The sequence below is a fragment of the Podarcis erhardii genome (assembly GCF_964252035.2).
Source record: "Podarcis erhardii genome assembly, chromosome: 16".
Lineage (NCBI taxonomy): Eukaryota > Metazoa > Chordata > Lepidosauria > Squamata > Lacertidae > Podarcis > Podarcis erhardii.
Window position 1 is genome coordinate 5538083 of NC_138514.1, and position 16068 is coordinate 5554150.

Genomic DNA, 16068 nt, shown 5'->3' on the forward strand with positions numbered 1-16068 from the left:
TTTGTATGTTATTATATTTCCTATTGTTTTCCTACGTTATTATGAAATAAGCAGGGTCCAGTATGGTTTCATATTGGATGTGGGCCTGCGTGTTCAGATTTCTATGTTACAGAGGGTCCCATCCAACTCTACAATTCTATGATTCTATGCAATTGCTTTTGTAGTGTTTGTTTGAAATGCATTCCTGTTTTCTTTGCTGTAAGCTGCCGCCAGCACAATACCTCTTGTGGAAGAAAAAAGTGCCATACAAATAAAATGGAGGACTGAAAATGTCAGCGATATGTGCTTCACTCCAACACCACCTTTCGGGAATGGCTGTGCATCTATGAACAGAACGTCTGAAAAGCAATGTGGTCAACTCTCATAGGCACTCCAGAAAGATACCACAGTCAATGGTAATCAAGAGCTACTGAAAATTTCCAGAGGTTCAGCAGGGTTGCACTGCCCCTGTCTTTTTACTAGGTTGAAATGGATCTAGCATATTCATGGGGTGGGGAGAATTTTGCAAGCATCATCAGGATAAATGCTGGTTGTGCACACCAAGGCTATTCAGATGAGCTTTCTATATCTTCTGCACCCTTATGGTTGCGTCTCGAGGCCCCAAGACCCACCCCCAAAATACATACACACGGATACTTATATTAGTTTAAGTTTTCGGGCAAATTTTGGCCACAACTTTATTGAAATACAATCACATGAGCGGTATTGGCTTAGGAATTGACTCCCCACTATAACTGACTCCACCTCTCAGGGTGATCGTCCAATGGGGTAAACCAAACGATGGAGCAAGGTCGATGAGGACCAACCTAAGCTCACCCTGGGGTTCCTGTGGTCCTGGCATGGCCCTAGCCCCTCAAGCGGACTTCGGACAAGATCCAGGACCCCCAGATTCCTTTAACAGAATACCCAGTTCCTGGAGGAGCAGGTGATGGCCGCACCTCCCCTCCCCACAATCCAACTGAGCCAATGCCTAGCCGCCACCTTACAAGTTGTGACGATTTGCTAAGGGCAAAAACCAAATGGCTAAAGCCAATCTGCCAAATGGAAAAAATTCCTACCAAGCCCCTGTTCCAAAACAGGTGACCCAAACCAAAGCAAGGCCAAGTGACTCTACCTAAACTAGGGAGGGTGAGCGGGTGTTCAGCAATGCAAAGCAAGTGCCCCACTTGCATCACACTGCCATTTTTAAAGTCCCTGGGATCACGCCACCTACTGGCTATTGGCTGAAACCGCCTGGCGTGATCCCAGGCAAATGGCCAGGACTTCCTGCTCTTTCCCCCTCCCCCGCCACCATTTTAACTCTGTCAGGTGAGCTCTTGTGTCCCGAGCACAACCAGGACCCTCTGTTATGAGGATCCCATTTCTTGCTCTTGTTGCAAGTGCTTAAAATGCTGCCTTTCACTGATGGCCACCTAAACTATGACCACACATAGCATCTTGCCAGCACCCATGCAGCAGGCCCTGCAAGCACAGTTTCTGCATACTTCAAGTTTCAATGAACATAAGCACCTTTTGTTCCAAGCCAATATTTTTTGTGTGTCACAGAATCTGTGGTTGCCATGGAAACAATGACTTTGTCTAACCTTCATGGAATTGCACCTGGACCGAGCACACGGCAAGAGATTTTTCAACTGTGGAATATTTTCAGGAGTTTTTTTTTCTCTATAATGAAACAATTATTTCATATACTTATATACAGCTTAATACCAGACTAGCCTCTAAATTGTTTATTTTTTTAAAAAAAGCAAATACTCTATACGTATGATTATTTGCGTGTATACACACATGCAAACAAACAAAGCACAAAATACACTATCAGGTGAAATTATAAAATCCCCCTCAAAGAAGGTCTGGAATTTGGGGTGAAAGCTACAGTTGTGAGAGGAAATTAGGTAGAATTAGCCACACTTTCAGAGTGACTTAACAATCAATCCATCGTCCCAGGAAACTCAGAGGATTGTAGCTCTAAGAAGGGACTACCGGTGTCCTAACATCTCTCAGCACTTTAAACAAATCACAGCTTTCAGGATTCTTTGGTGGAGGCCATGACTGCTAAAGTGGTATCAGAGTGCTTTAAATGTATGGTGCAGATGTGGCCTAAGAATCAAATCTGTACATTGATTTGGTCATTTTGCAAGCTGATTCAAGAGGGAGATACAAACAAAGTGCCTGGGAAGGAAGAAAAATGATGCTCACTTCTTTCTCTCTCTCCACAGCATATTGAATTGTGAAAAGCTCTTTGAGTAGAACATGGGATGGGAGAGATTCTCTCTCCTTTCCAAAGAGAAGAAAGAAAAATGAGAAATATCATTGGGTAAGAATTACAGAGGTGTACAATAATTGCTTGGCACTACTATACACTCCAAAGGCAGTTTGGAGCTTTAAAGCCGGCATATTGTCCAATTTATCATCTTCTTTGCAGCTTTTTAAAAAAACTTTTAGCAAGGGACATACATCATAACACTCAGCAAATTTTAGGAACGGATACTCAATGCGGACAGATGGTGCTTAAGATGTGTGATGACTGACTGACTTTGTTCTGAACATGGCAATGTCAGGGGGAGGAAAGAAAGGCTTTTTGGGTTATTGCCTATTATCCAGGAATGACCAGTATTGTAAAGTTAGAGGCAATAAGGTACTACAAAAATGAGGCCAGTAGGACTACTTAAAAAGAATACGGTGTTCCTGCCATGCTATGAAGCAAGGCTCAAATTAAGACAATTGACCCCTTAATGCTATTATATTTATAGCGGCATCTTATTGCGTGCTGAAAGCAAGGGTCTTTTGTTTGTAACAGAGCTTCTAGCAAAATACTCCAGCTGTCCAGTCGCTGAGGTGTTTTTACTGATAGCTTTGCCTCGAGAAAAATATCAGGCAAAACACCTCAGTCACAGAGCACCAATGTACCTGCCAGTACCTCCTATGATGCCAATGAAAGGTCTCACTGAATATTCCCTCAGAAACCCACAAGGCATGAGAGGTTGGTTGTTCTTCCTGCTCACTTTTTGTAAGCACTGGCTCAGGCCCTCCTACACTGAAGCCATTATGCCATGCTCCTATGACAGCCATTTTGTGTTATGCCAAACCCCCAAGGCAGCCATTTTGTGTTGTGCTACACACGGCACATTCTCAAAATCTGAAATGTGCTGCCCATTAGCCCGAAAAAGTTGGTGACCCCTAGTCTAAAGCTCTGATATGTTTCATGTATGTAATCCAGAGAGAACACTTCCTTGTCACACTTGAGCCTCATTTTTTTAAAAAAAAAAATTTAATGTATAAGGTCAAATAGCTGAAGGGAGCAATTTCTCCTTAGTATATATAAAAAACCAGGGAAGGAAGAGAATTATGTTCCGTCAGCATTTTTGACAAAACTGACCTAATTTGCACCTCCTAGACAAATTAAAATGTCATTGCGTGTTCAGACCCAGAGGCCTCCCCCCATAAATAAAGACACATTTGACTCAAATTTTAGTTTTGGTTTTTTGCAGAATTTAGGCCACAACTTTACTGATTACACAAAGTGAGTGGTTGCATAGGCTCTGGTTCGACTAGCTCCCTGCACCCTTGCAGGCAGCGCTGACCCAGGGCACCAGCATAGGTCAGCCTAGGGTGAATACCTGGGTAGGCGAAAAGCCGGGAACAGACTATGTTTACCCCCCAGATGCCCCCCTGGACTCAGGCACAGGCACAACGCCCTCTCGGGGGTTGACCAAACCAGTTAAGTCCCTGGATTCCTTTAACAGAATATCCTTCACATAGGGTTGACGAGAGCATTCTCCCATCCCTATCACCTGAACAAGAGCCTATCCGCAACCTTACAAGTTGTGACAATTTGCTACGCAGCAGGCGAAACCCAAATGGCAACAGCCAATCAGCCAAGTGGGGGAAATTCCTGCTGTGCCCCTGTCCCAATGACAGATGACGCACGATGGCATAACAAGGTCATTCGCAAAAATTGCCCTAAAAGTAGGGTGTTCCGAATGCACGAGTCAAAAGAGGAAGCTCTGGGTCACGTGCATGAGTATAAATAGGTCCCTTGATCCGTTTGGACTGCACCCCATTGGCCAGATTAAACCCAACATCAAGGGACCTACCAATCAGGTGTTGTGACTGACCAATCTTACCCACCCACAACACAGGAGGTCGGTCTCCAGGTCTCACCTCTTTGAGGGAGGACACAATTTATCCTTTTTGGGATTGTGCACTTCTAATTTCATGGTGTGGGGATTGTCTTGAAAAACATTTTTTTAAAAAATTAACCCAGCTCAGCAGAGGTGCCACCCTTTGAAGCTGCTCCAAGCAGCTTTTCACTGTGTGATTTTTATAGTCATTTCTTCTTCTCCTGGGATTTCCCCAGATTTATTTTTTAAAAAAACTGCAGAGATGGGGTCAGACATGTTTTAAGGCAGCAACATGTGGAAACAGGATGGAACAGGCAGGAACAGACCCATCCATTCGTACCTGTAGCTCAGGATGTAGGAAGGCGTCATTTTCTGTGCTTCCCTGTGCTTATTGCATGCAACACTGTTCCAATTCCTCTGCAGTTTGCCTTCCATACATACACAAAAAATGTTATGGTTCAACTTTTCTCCTGCTGTGGCAAAACTGCATAGCTTATGTAATTAATTATGCAAATTATGTAATTAAGTTGTCATTACATCATTCCACTCAATTCATTTCAGTGCAAAGGAAACACAATGAAAACTGGGGGAGTGGGAAATCCTAACATTATTTGACTGAAAGCAGCAGCGATAGAGAATACCCATCATATTTGCTGGATTGATTTCTGTTCTGGACATAGAACAAAGAAGGAAACATTGGCAATTCCTGTTCCTATTTCCACTTTTGTGGGAATTCTCTGACATACCTATCTGTCTCCATGCCTAAATCCATAATACAATGCATATCTTTTCCCTGTGTACTGCTTTGCTTCTCCTTTCCCCCCTCCCATTTCTCTGATGTCCCTGAGCTGAACTTTAGCTTGTAAGCTCCCCAGGGCAGGGACCAGTGCTCATGTGCTCCATAAAGCACCATGGACACACTCATGGTGCTACATAATAAATACATAATCTTTGTTGCCTTCTGAATGACATCGCTGCATCTCAGTGTCTGCTCTGTCAAGTGTGGCTCATACTTCCTAACTAAGAGAGGTGTTGGAAATGGAATAACACATCTATTAATATTTCTGAAATGCACCCAAGCTACTATGATGAGATTTTATAAGTAATTAATGGGATAATACATTGTGGCTTACAGTTGTGCTTCTGGGCGGAATAGGTGCAGATATTTATTAGACTCAGAATATATTTTCCCCAAGTTCCAAAACATTGCTTTGTTCAATTTGATTAAAGTTGAAAGAGCCTTTTAGGATGGATAGTACTCTTCCTGTGTCCTGATTTGAAGCTCTATGGATCTAAATGACTGTTTTGTAAAGCTTAGGCATATGGATGAAAGATTCTACTCACTGTTCATTGACAGCTGTAAGTTAGATGTGGGGGACAAAAACTAATTGGAATCAACCCAGAAGTGTGGATGTTGCAGAAGCAACTAAGTGCTTCTAGCACACATGTCCTGCTGAAAGTCAGGGAAGAGGACATGCCCAAGTCTATAAAAGGCATTGCAAGCTACTTTTGAGTGTATCTAGCAAAGAGTTAGCGTTTCTGTAGTTTTCTAAACATTCAGCTAACTTCACAGGTATTGTGTAAGTCTGGGTTGGGCAAGCCTTTTCATTCCATAAGTCATATTCCTTCATGTGCACCCTCCCTCATATGCAACTTTCCAGGGGTTGCATGTCAATGGTAGGTGAGGCAACAGGCAAAAGTGGGTGGAGGAATGAATGCGACTCTTGTCTTTCTATAGGAGGCTATATTCCAGCTACACAGAAATCACCCACACAACTTCTCTCCATCAGAAAAGCAAGAGGCATTGTCACAGATCAAGTGCACTTGAGGAGGCTTGCAGATCAGGGTCTTTGAGGATGTGGCCTTGGGGAAGTTGTGGTCTGGGGCGAGTCCTGGGAGACGGCTAGAGAGGGCCCATTTAGACCCTGGGCCTGAGGTCTCCCACCCCACCACCAATGTAGTCATCTTTAAAATATCCTGAGAAAGTATACATTTTATCCTCTTCCTCTTCCCACAGTGCACCCCTTTATCTTCCTTTCCCCTTAACTTCACTGACTCAAAACCCAAACCAGGGGCACCAAATATAGGGGGCTTTGGGTGCCTGAGCACCTACAAAATTTTTGTTGTGGGTGTTCGGCACCCACACCACAGGGCCCCCGACGCAACTTCAGAGACATCTCTGAGACCTCGCGACACCTCAAAACCTGACTTCCAGTGCCACTGGAAGTCAGGTTCCAGGCCTGGGGGGTACACGTCATGTCATGACTGAGCACCCACAACCTGGAGCCCAAGTTTGCTCATCTGACCCAAACAGATTTTCTGGCAGTGAGCTGGCAGAGAGAGCAGGTCATTCCCAGGTCAGAAAAAGAGAGAGAAACACTGGCTAAGTTACAGTTAGTTTCTTTATTAAGGAAAGCAGGACAAAGAACACAGAGGCTTCTAAAGGTTGCTCTTGTCTCAATGAAACAGTTGTCTGGACTGGCTTGTAGCTCTCCCTTTACTCCCTGGCCCTCTGTGTCAGGCCCATCCCTCTATCTACGGCCAGCTCCAAGGGACCTTCTCTGTGTCTGCCTGGCTTTCTGCTTGGTTGCATGTGATAAAAGCCTTGCTCTAGGAGTGGGGTGGGGTGGGGTGGGGTCTCCTAACAACTCTAAGGACCTTTAAAGATCTATGCTTCTCAGGAATCTATGGAGAAAGCCATGGTTTTTTAAAAAATAAATAAAAAAGTGGTAGGATACTGGTTTATATGTATAGTACAGTTGATGCCTATATCAATGGATAGGCAAGTTCAAGAGGTAAGGCACCAAAGGTTCAACCTGCATAGGGCTATATCATGTTCTCCCAAACTACTTCCTGTGCTCATAGCAGCTTTATTTCTATTGGAAAAAAGCATGGAGAAGAAGAAGAAGAAGAAGAAGAAGAAGAAGAAGAAGAAGAAGAAGAAAACACCCAATTCCTCACACGTGGTGCTCTTATCATAGTAGGAGCCCCACTTTCCACACTTTAAAAAGAAGCTTTAAAGAGGAGAAATTGAGAGATCCAGTCACCAGCTTCCTTCCAGCATCTCATCTTATTTGGCCCTTAGGCAACAAAACTGATCTTTAGCACTGTATTTGTATAGCATCAAACATCCTTTTGATGTTTCAGAAATAGATTAAAATCACATTTATTTACTGGGGGAAAAAACATGCTTTGTTTTCACTCTTCTTTTTCTTTCTTTTTTCTTAGCAATTTGTAAATCCCCAAATTATTCCTAGTCAAATGAGCAAGCTGTTGTCTTCATTAAGGCCAAATAATTTATTTGCATGACTTCAGGTGGTCCTTGAAAACTGATGTAGGATGTCATGTTATCAGAGCAGGCAATGTATTAGCATAAGAGCTGTTTATTCAGCATTTACATCCTGAAACAAAATATGAATCAGTCAGGATTGAATGAATTACTTAGGCAACAACTAAGCTGATTATTCTGCAGTGTTTGGGTGCCAGCTGTTCAAAAATTATTAACACTGGCATGTCATGAAGTAATTGCCACTGGAAAGGACTATGTTTTATTCGTTCTTCATTAGAGCAGCATCTTCACTGCAACAGCTTATTAACTCAATTCCAACGCAACCCAGGAAAGATAGAGGGTTAGAGGGGAAATATACAGCCAGTATTGCCTGATTGTTTTTAAAATGTTGCCCTTGATGGTTTGGGAGTCTGTTGGTGATAGAATTTAACACAGGGGAATGGAAGGATCCTTCTGATGATCCTGCCAATCATTTGTGCAGGGATAGTGTCACTATACAAATTAGTCGCTAGCTGGCACTGACATCAATTGTATCAAGAGCATTGTATTTCTGTTCTCTTCTTAAGAGAGACAGTAAAGTTCTGGTCTAACTTCCTCACAGGTGTGTCTTTGCCCACCTATCAAGCTTGGGCCATGAGGAGAAGAGGAGAACAGTTCCTCACCTCTACTATGCATTAGTTTTGCTTGATGCAGGAGAAGGCCTTGACAATGTGGAAGGGGAAAAGAAGTTGCCATCACCACAAACTATTCAATTCCTTGGCTTGAATTGGAGAACGCAGTACCTGGAAATTTGGCCCACTCCAAAGCTTTTAAAGGTAAAGGTAAAAGGACCCCTGACCATTACGTCCAGTCGTGGCCAACTCTGGGGTTGCAGCGCTCATCTCACTTTATTGGCCGAGGGAGCAGGCATAAAGCTTCCGGGTCATGTGACCAGCATGACTAAGCCGCTTCTGGTGAACCAGAGCAGTGCACGGAAATGGGGTTTACCTTCCCGCCAGAGCGGTACCTATTTATCTACTTCCACTTTGACGTGCTTTCGAACTGCTAGGTTGGCAAGAGCAGGGACCGATCAACAGGAGCTCACCCTGTCGTGGGGATTCGAACAGCCGACCTTCTAATCAGCAAGTCCTAGGCTCTGTGGTTTAACCCACAGCGCCACCCGTGTCCCCTCAAAGCTGGCAGTACTTCTTAATTATAACCATAACACAGTAAGTTATGGTAATAAATTGAAGTAGACCTTAATAGATGTTTTCACAGGTACATAATCAAATCATTCAAGGAAAATGCAGACAGCATAAAGGCATCACATCAGTCTGTGACCAATCAAATTTGGCTGCATGGTGACATCACAAAGCCAGCTCAGAGGCAGAATGGTGTTTTCAGCCCTCACTCTGAATGGGAGAACATTTTTGCAGGACCCTATCCCTGTATTTTCACTGATGTGGGAAGCAAATTTTGCAGGTGGTGAATTATTACACAGATTGTACCTCCTTCTGCATTTTTATTGAAGCCTTTAAAAAGCCCATTCAGATTCCAGTCTTATCATTCAAGTTGCTAAAAGTTTCTTTACAGGAAAAAAAAATGAGGGGGGAAATAACTTATTACACAAACACAAGTAATCATTGATGATAAATGTTGCCATGTGGTCATTGCCTAACACAGTCTGTTTGTTTTCTAACAGTGTAGTTAAATGAATATTCCATTTCTCAATCTCTAAATTTATTCTTCATTTAAACATTTTGTCAGTGTTTCAGCTTAACCTTGAAAATCTTGCTTAGCTCACTGTGGGGGGGGGGGGGAGACACACCCATGGTTTATTCAGAAAGCAGTAATTAATTTTCTAGAGTGACTGAAATCATTTGGCCTAAAGCAAAATCCTTCTGACATTATTAAATGTCACAGTGCAGTTAAAGCACAATTATAAACTAATTCTCAGAATAAATCTCATTATTTTCCAGAGGCCTTATGAACAAAGTGAAAGAAAAATGTTACCACATTTGACTTTCATCTCAGCTTTCCTAAACAGTGGTCTTTTTTTAAATTAAAAACAAACAAAAATGTATTAAGGCTATAATTATGAAAAATGACAAATGGATAAATTGTGGGAACAAGTTTGATATTGTCATATTGTAGAGAAGTTTTGATGCCACAAAGATATTTCATTTAATCCAGCCTGTTTAGAGGTGCCCAGCTGTCATAACTCTCTACAGTTGTTCACTTCCCAGCTATAAGCATCCATATTGAGGCTTGGTACACATTAGCAGCTTAAGGTTGCTTTGCTCCACTGCATTTCATGCCACCATTTTAACACTGCTGTACAGACCAGAGACCAAAGGGACTCAGGTGGCGCTGTGGGTTAAACCACAGAGCCTAGGACTTGCCAATCAGAAGGTCGGCAGTTTGAATCCCCGTGACGGGGTGAGCTCCTGTTGCTCGGTCCCTGCTCCTGCCAACCTAGCAGTTCGAAAGCACGTCAAAGTGGAAGTAAATAAATAGGTATCGCTCCGGCGGGAAGGTAAATGGCGTTTCCGTGCGCTACTCTGGTTCACCAGAAGTGGCTTAGTCATGCTGGCCACATGACCCGGAAGCTGTACGCCGGCTCCCTCGGCCAATAAAGCGAGATGAGCACCGCAACCCCAGAATCGGTCACAACTGGACCTAATGGTCAGGGGTCCCTTTACCTTTACAGACCAGAGAGGGGCTGAGGATGTCTTCACCAGATACACATTATAATCGTACCTTGGTTCTCAAACAGAATCCGTTCCACAAGTCCGTTTGACTCCTGAAAATGTTCAAAAACTAAGGCACGACTTCTGATTGGATGCAGGCGCTTCCTGCACTCAATCATAAGCCGTGCGTCAGACGTTCGGCTTCCAAAGAACATTAACAAACTGCAACACTCACTTCTGGGTTTGCAGCGTTTGGGAGCCAAAACATTTGAGTCGGAAGGGGTTCGAGAACCAAGGTACTTGATTTGTTTTCTTGCATCTGCACTTCCCAAGGAATCTATCGGCACATGTGAACATTAGTCACTGCAGCTTAACCGTTGGTTAGATGTTCAAATCTGATGGAAGCTGCTTTGAGGGGGGAATGCATCAAACAGTAGTATCTTGTCCTGCACACATCCAGCCAAGGAGGACAAATGGTCGATAGTTAAGGCTCCCTGCAACTGTGTGTGTACTCTTCCTTTGTGATTTCTCATTTCTTCCATTTCTTATACATCCCCTTCTTAACATCTCAGCTCATCTGTAAGCTCCTCATGCAGCCACACCGATTTCTTTAAATGCCCCCCACTTTTCTTTCTTCTTGGAATTGTCTCCATTCCTGCCTTTTCTTCCTCAGATTTTTATTTTCCCCCACATGGCAAGTAATGTGAGTTGAACTGAACACCCTCCCTCTCCCGCTGTCTTTAATATTCCCACTTAGCTTTTTTATTATTGATTTGATTTTTTTTGTATGTGAAAACCTTTTTTAAAAAAATACAGGGGTTGGGAAGTTTGGGCTCATGGGCCGAATGGGGCTCTCCAAGCCTCTCTAACTGAAGCCTCGAGACTCCATCCAGGCCTCAGTCTCTCCCCAAGCCAAACATAATATGTGCAACGATGGAGGAAGCCGCTCACCCATAGGGCACATTGTGGGGCCTCTGGAGGCTGCCTGCCTTCTCCCACTGAGCCACCCTACAGCTGTGGGGGGAGGCAGCAGGTGGACCGTTTGGGCAGCGTGGAGCCCGCGGGCACCCAAGCCACCGCGTCTCTCCCAGGAGAAACACGTGGCTCAGGCGCACTGCAGGCCCTGCGGTGAGTGCCACCCAGCATTTTGTCACCCCCTCAGTGGTGACACCTGGGTCTGACCACACCCCCTTCCTCTGCCCCTGAATACATGCCCTGCTCCCACCTTCCTTGAGTCTTTTTGCCCAGATGGAGGACAGAGAAGGGTGTGTAAAAAGTTGCCCACTGTACAAATTTTTGATTTGTTGCTCCACCCACATTTGCCTCTGGCCCTGCCCACCACTTGCACGTGGCCCCTGAGAGGTTGCCTAGAAGGCAAAGAGGCCCTCAGACTGAAAGAGGCTCCACATCCTTTAATGCATTAAGAATTTTCCAGATGCTTGTGAATCTTCCCCATCTCATTCATTATCTATAGTTTTCCTTCAGCTGTCCTTCATTTTACTGTTAACAACTTTTTGGATTCCTCACTCTCTCTTTTTGTCGCTATGACAGTTTAGTTTCAAACATTTCTTTGGTCAATGTTTGAAACATTCATGATTTTCTTCTGAGACTTCTTTATTTTCACTCACCTTTAAGTCTTTATATTTTGGACGGTTAGTGAATTTGACTTCGACTGAACCTTCCTTTCCCTCCCTTATCTATGCTTTTGATTAACGCTCACACCTTTTCTTTGTGTTATGAGAAAACATTTTTATACTTTTGTAACTGCATGTGAGTTTCTGCCACTTATTTTTAAAAATACATTATTTCCCCACCTTTACCTGAGTTTATTCTATAAACTTTGAAAGCTGAATATGGACACTGCAGTCAACATATATTTTCTCATAGGTTTGCAATCATATGCACATCTTTTATTTCTCCTTAAAGTTATTTCCATTTATTTTCTTACAACTACCATGATCTCAAACAGAGGTGGGAGTGCTGGTCTCATATTATGGCCATGTGCTCTGCATTTTGTACACAATGCTACTGCATTTCTGCATTTTGCACACCTGCTACCCCACCCTACGTCCCAGATGATTTCTTATTTACCCTTGGGGATGGGGTAACAAGCAGCAAAGGCAGGATTTTGGGTGCAGCAGTGGATCTAATCCAGGCTTCCTCAAGCTCGGCCCTCCAGATGTTTTTGGCCTACAACTCCTATGATCCCTAGCTAGCAGGACCAGTGGTCAGGGATGATGGGAATTTTAGTCTCAAAACATCTGGAGGGCCGAGGTTGAGAAAGCCTGATCTAACCCAATTAATGCTTGTATATTAGAGGAGTCCATGGGTTTGACATGAATCAACATTATTCTTATCATTAGTTATTGTTATTTGTTTTACTGTTATCCGAACTATTATTTCTCTGAAATTATCCTGAAAATTAGATGTGGAGATATTCACCATCCAACAAAATGCTACCTAAATTTTAGCAGTCCTTTTTTAACCAGACCTGTAATTTTATCCAGATATTGAAATGCTTTCTTATATGCCAAGTGTTTCCGTCCTGTGTGAGACTGAAGGAGCATCTCAACTCCTGACATCTAGCCCGGACACTGAGATCCAGCTCTGAGGGCCTTCTGGCACTTCCCTCATTGAGAGAAGTGAAATTACAGGGAACCAAGCAGAGGACACCTGCCATTATAGAATGCCCTCATATCAGATGTCAAGGACATAAGTAACTATTTAACTTTTAGAAGACATCTGAAGTCAGCCCTATACAGTCATACCTCATGTTACATTTGCTTCATGTTACGTTCTTTCAGGTTACGTGCTGCAGCGACCCGAAAGTACCGGAAAGGGTTACTTCCGGGTTTCGCTGCTCACACATGCGCAGAAGCGCCAAATTGTGCCATGCACCTGCACAGATACGGTGCTTCAGGTTGCACTCTTTTCATGTTGCAAATGGGCCTCCGGAATGGATCGCACTCACAAACAGAGGTACCACTGCACAGGGAAGTTTTTTAATGTTTAATGTTTTATTATGTTTTTATATATGCTGGAAGCCGCCCAGAGTGGTTGGGGAAACCCAGTCAGATGGGTGGGTACAAATAATAAAATTGTTGTTGTTGTTGTTGCCCACTTAGGGTGTTGTTGTCTGCTAAAAATGTTGCAGAGTGTTTGTTTTTAAATAAATAAATAGGAACATGCTATGGACACAAGTATAGGCTGTTAATCAAAATGTTTCCTGGACTCCCCCCCCCCATTGCCCCTCACAATAGTGCTCTATGAAGCAACAATTAGAGCATTGTTCCAGCCAGCCAATCAGGTTATTGAAGAGGGCCCTTCATTTAAATGCCTATGGCCATATAAGAGCAATGCTCGAGGGAGGCTATTTACACTTGCAACTGGGTGGCTGAGCAGAGTACAACATAAGCGCTGAGTACAACATAAGCGCCATGGGTGCTGTCATCAAAAAGAGCAGGAGGGACCAATGCTCCTGCCAGAGAAAGACCCAAAGAAACCAGACCAGACAGGGGAAGCCACAGGCCAAACAAGCGAGAAAGACAAGAACTAAGGAAGTCACGAAACATGTGAAGAAACTCTCTCAAAAGAAGGGACCCGGCAGAGACAAGGAATGCCAGTTAACCAAAAAGGCTAGAGAGGACCTGAGTTCCTATGTAGAAGGACTTTGCAAAGTAGTAACTGCTGAGGCAGATCGCTTGAGGAAGGAAAAAAGTGAATCCACCATTAGCCGTGAAGTTCTGGTAGCTGCCTTGGAGCAGTCCTTGTCGCAGGGCTCCATGACCCCAGGTATCAAGAAGACCAAAAAGAAGGAAGAGGCTTCTGTGGAAGTCGCCAAAAGGATGCCTAGCCCCTCTGAACAGCAGGCTACCTCAAACCAGAAGCTGCCAAAGCCACGCAAACGATCAGCTGCCCCTGTATAGAAATCATCCACCTAGGGCTGATATAAAAGAGACAACAAGAAAGGAGAAAGGGGAGAAATCAGCCTAACATTTGACTTTCAGTTGTGGTCACTACAACGTAAGGTATTGCCTAAATATTAGCCCTTGATTGGAAGCCAGGTCATCACATCACTCTTGCATGGTCATATTGGGAAGAATTTCTGAAGACATTACTATCCTATGATGCTGACAACTCTAAATCATGAATGGATGTTGGACATTGTACCTTGAATGGGTGGGAGAACATCACCCATGGTAAGATAAGACCACCCTATTTGGGCCAAACGAAATAATTTATTTCCATCATACAAAATTTCACCAATGTTGAATGACAATCTACCAGAGATGTATGCCACAAAAACTACTTATTCAAAGTTTGGAAAAGATCACATCTGAAATGTTTCCCAAGGGTAATTAAAAACAGAATGAAAAAAATTCATCCTGGCCACCTAATCCAGCAAAATTTTTAGTCATCTGTTTACTGAGTCTTTAACTTATTGATAACATTGGGGGAATATAGTGGGAGTAATTGGTTATAAGTATTTATATATCAATACCTTATATAGAATTACTTTTTATACATTTCATCAGAAAATTAATCTTCCGACACCAGCAGAAAAGTTATACTGTAGAATTGTGGGCATGTACTGTACATTTTTGGGGCAACTTTTTAATCATTCTATTTTACCTCGGGATGGTGAGCTGAGCTTTCACAAATGTTAAATGGGATGGGATCCAACATATGAAAACAGGCAGCAAAGGAAACAATATATTCTCCTTTTGAGAAGAATACAATTGCTTGCAAACTTGGACTTGCAACCTTGGACAACTTCACAGCATTAGCTTTTAAGAAAACGTTCCATGTTGCATTGTTTTTCTGATCTAAAAGTACCATTTGTATTTAAAGAAACCCCTCTTATTCAGTACATTTTGTTGTCAGGCACAGCCACATCATACATTTTAAGAGCCTGGCTTCCCCCAATCCCAGGTACTGTACTGTTAAGGGTGCTGGAAATTGTAGCTCTGTGGTGGATATACCACAGTCCCCAGATTTCATTGAGGGAAACCATGTGATTTAAAAGTATGGCGTGACCACAGTCCAGCAAAAGGCAGGAAAAGTAGACAATGAACCTGAAATGTTACATGTTAATTTGAACTAACTAAGCATTCGAAAGCGTTAGAGGAGAGGTTAGTGTTCTGTAGAGAGGAGAGGTTAGTGTAGTAGCCCACATATTCTGCATACAGAATGCCCCAGAGAATTTCCAGAGAAAAGGGTAACAGGAGTGAGAGATGTTTTTAAATGAGACTTTGAGAGCCCCTACAAATTGGAGGATTTTTTGAAAGAACACATTCAATAGTCTGCATTTAAACTGTACATATTTTGTGTGACCATTTTACATAAAAGACACATTTTGCATTCTTTTCAATGCATATTATGCATATCTAATACCTTTGGTGCAAAAGATGAATTTTGGATGATTTTTCAATATGTGTGCGCACTGAAACGGCACAGCAAAAGACAGAGTAGTGCAGAATCTTGACTAGGAGTTGAACATCAATCTGCAAGCAAGTTCAGGAGCACCTGATTGGGTCATTCCACTGCAAAAAGCAGGCCAAATTAATTTCCCCATCCTTAAAGGTAAAGGTAAAGGTACCCTTGCCCGTACGGGCCAGTCGTGACCGACTCTAGGGTTGCGCGCTCATCTCGCTCAAGAGGCCGGGAGCCGGCGCCATCCGAAGACACTTCCGGGTCATGTGGCCAGCGTGACGAAGCTGCAACTGGCGAGCCAGCACCAGCGCAGCACACGGAAACGCCGTTTACCTTCCCGCTAGAAAGCGGTACCTATTTATCTACTTGCACTTAGGGGTGCTTTCGAACTGCTAGGTGGGCAGGAGCTGGGACCGAACGACGGGAGCTCACCCCGCCGCGGGGATTTGAACCACCGACCTTACGATCAGCAAGTCCTAGGCACTGAGGTTTTACCCACAGCGCCACCCGCGTCCCCTTCCCCATCCTTAGCCATGAATAAAGGGAAAGCAGGGAG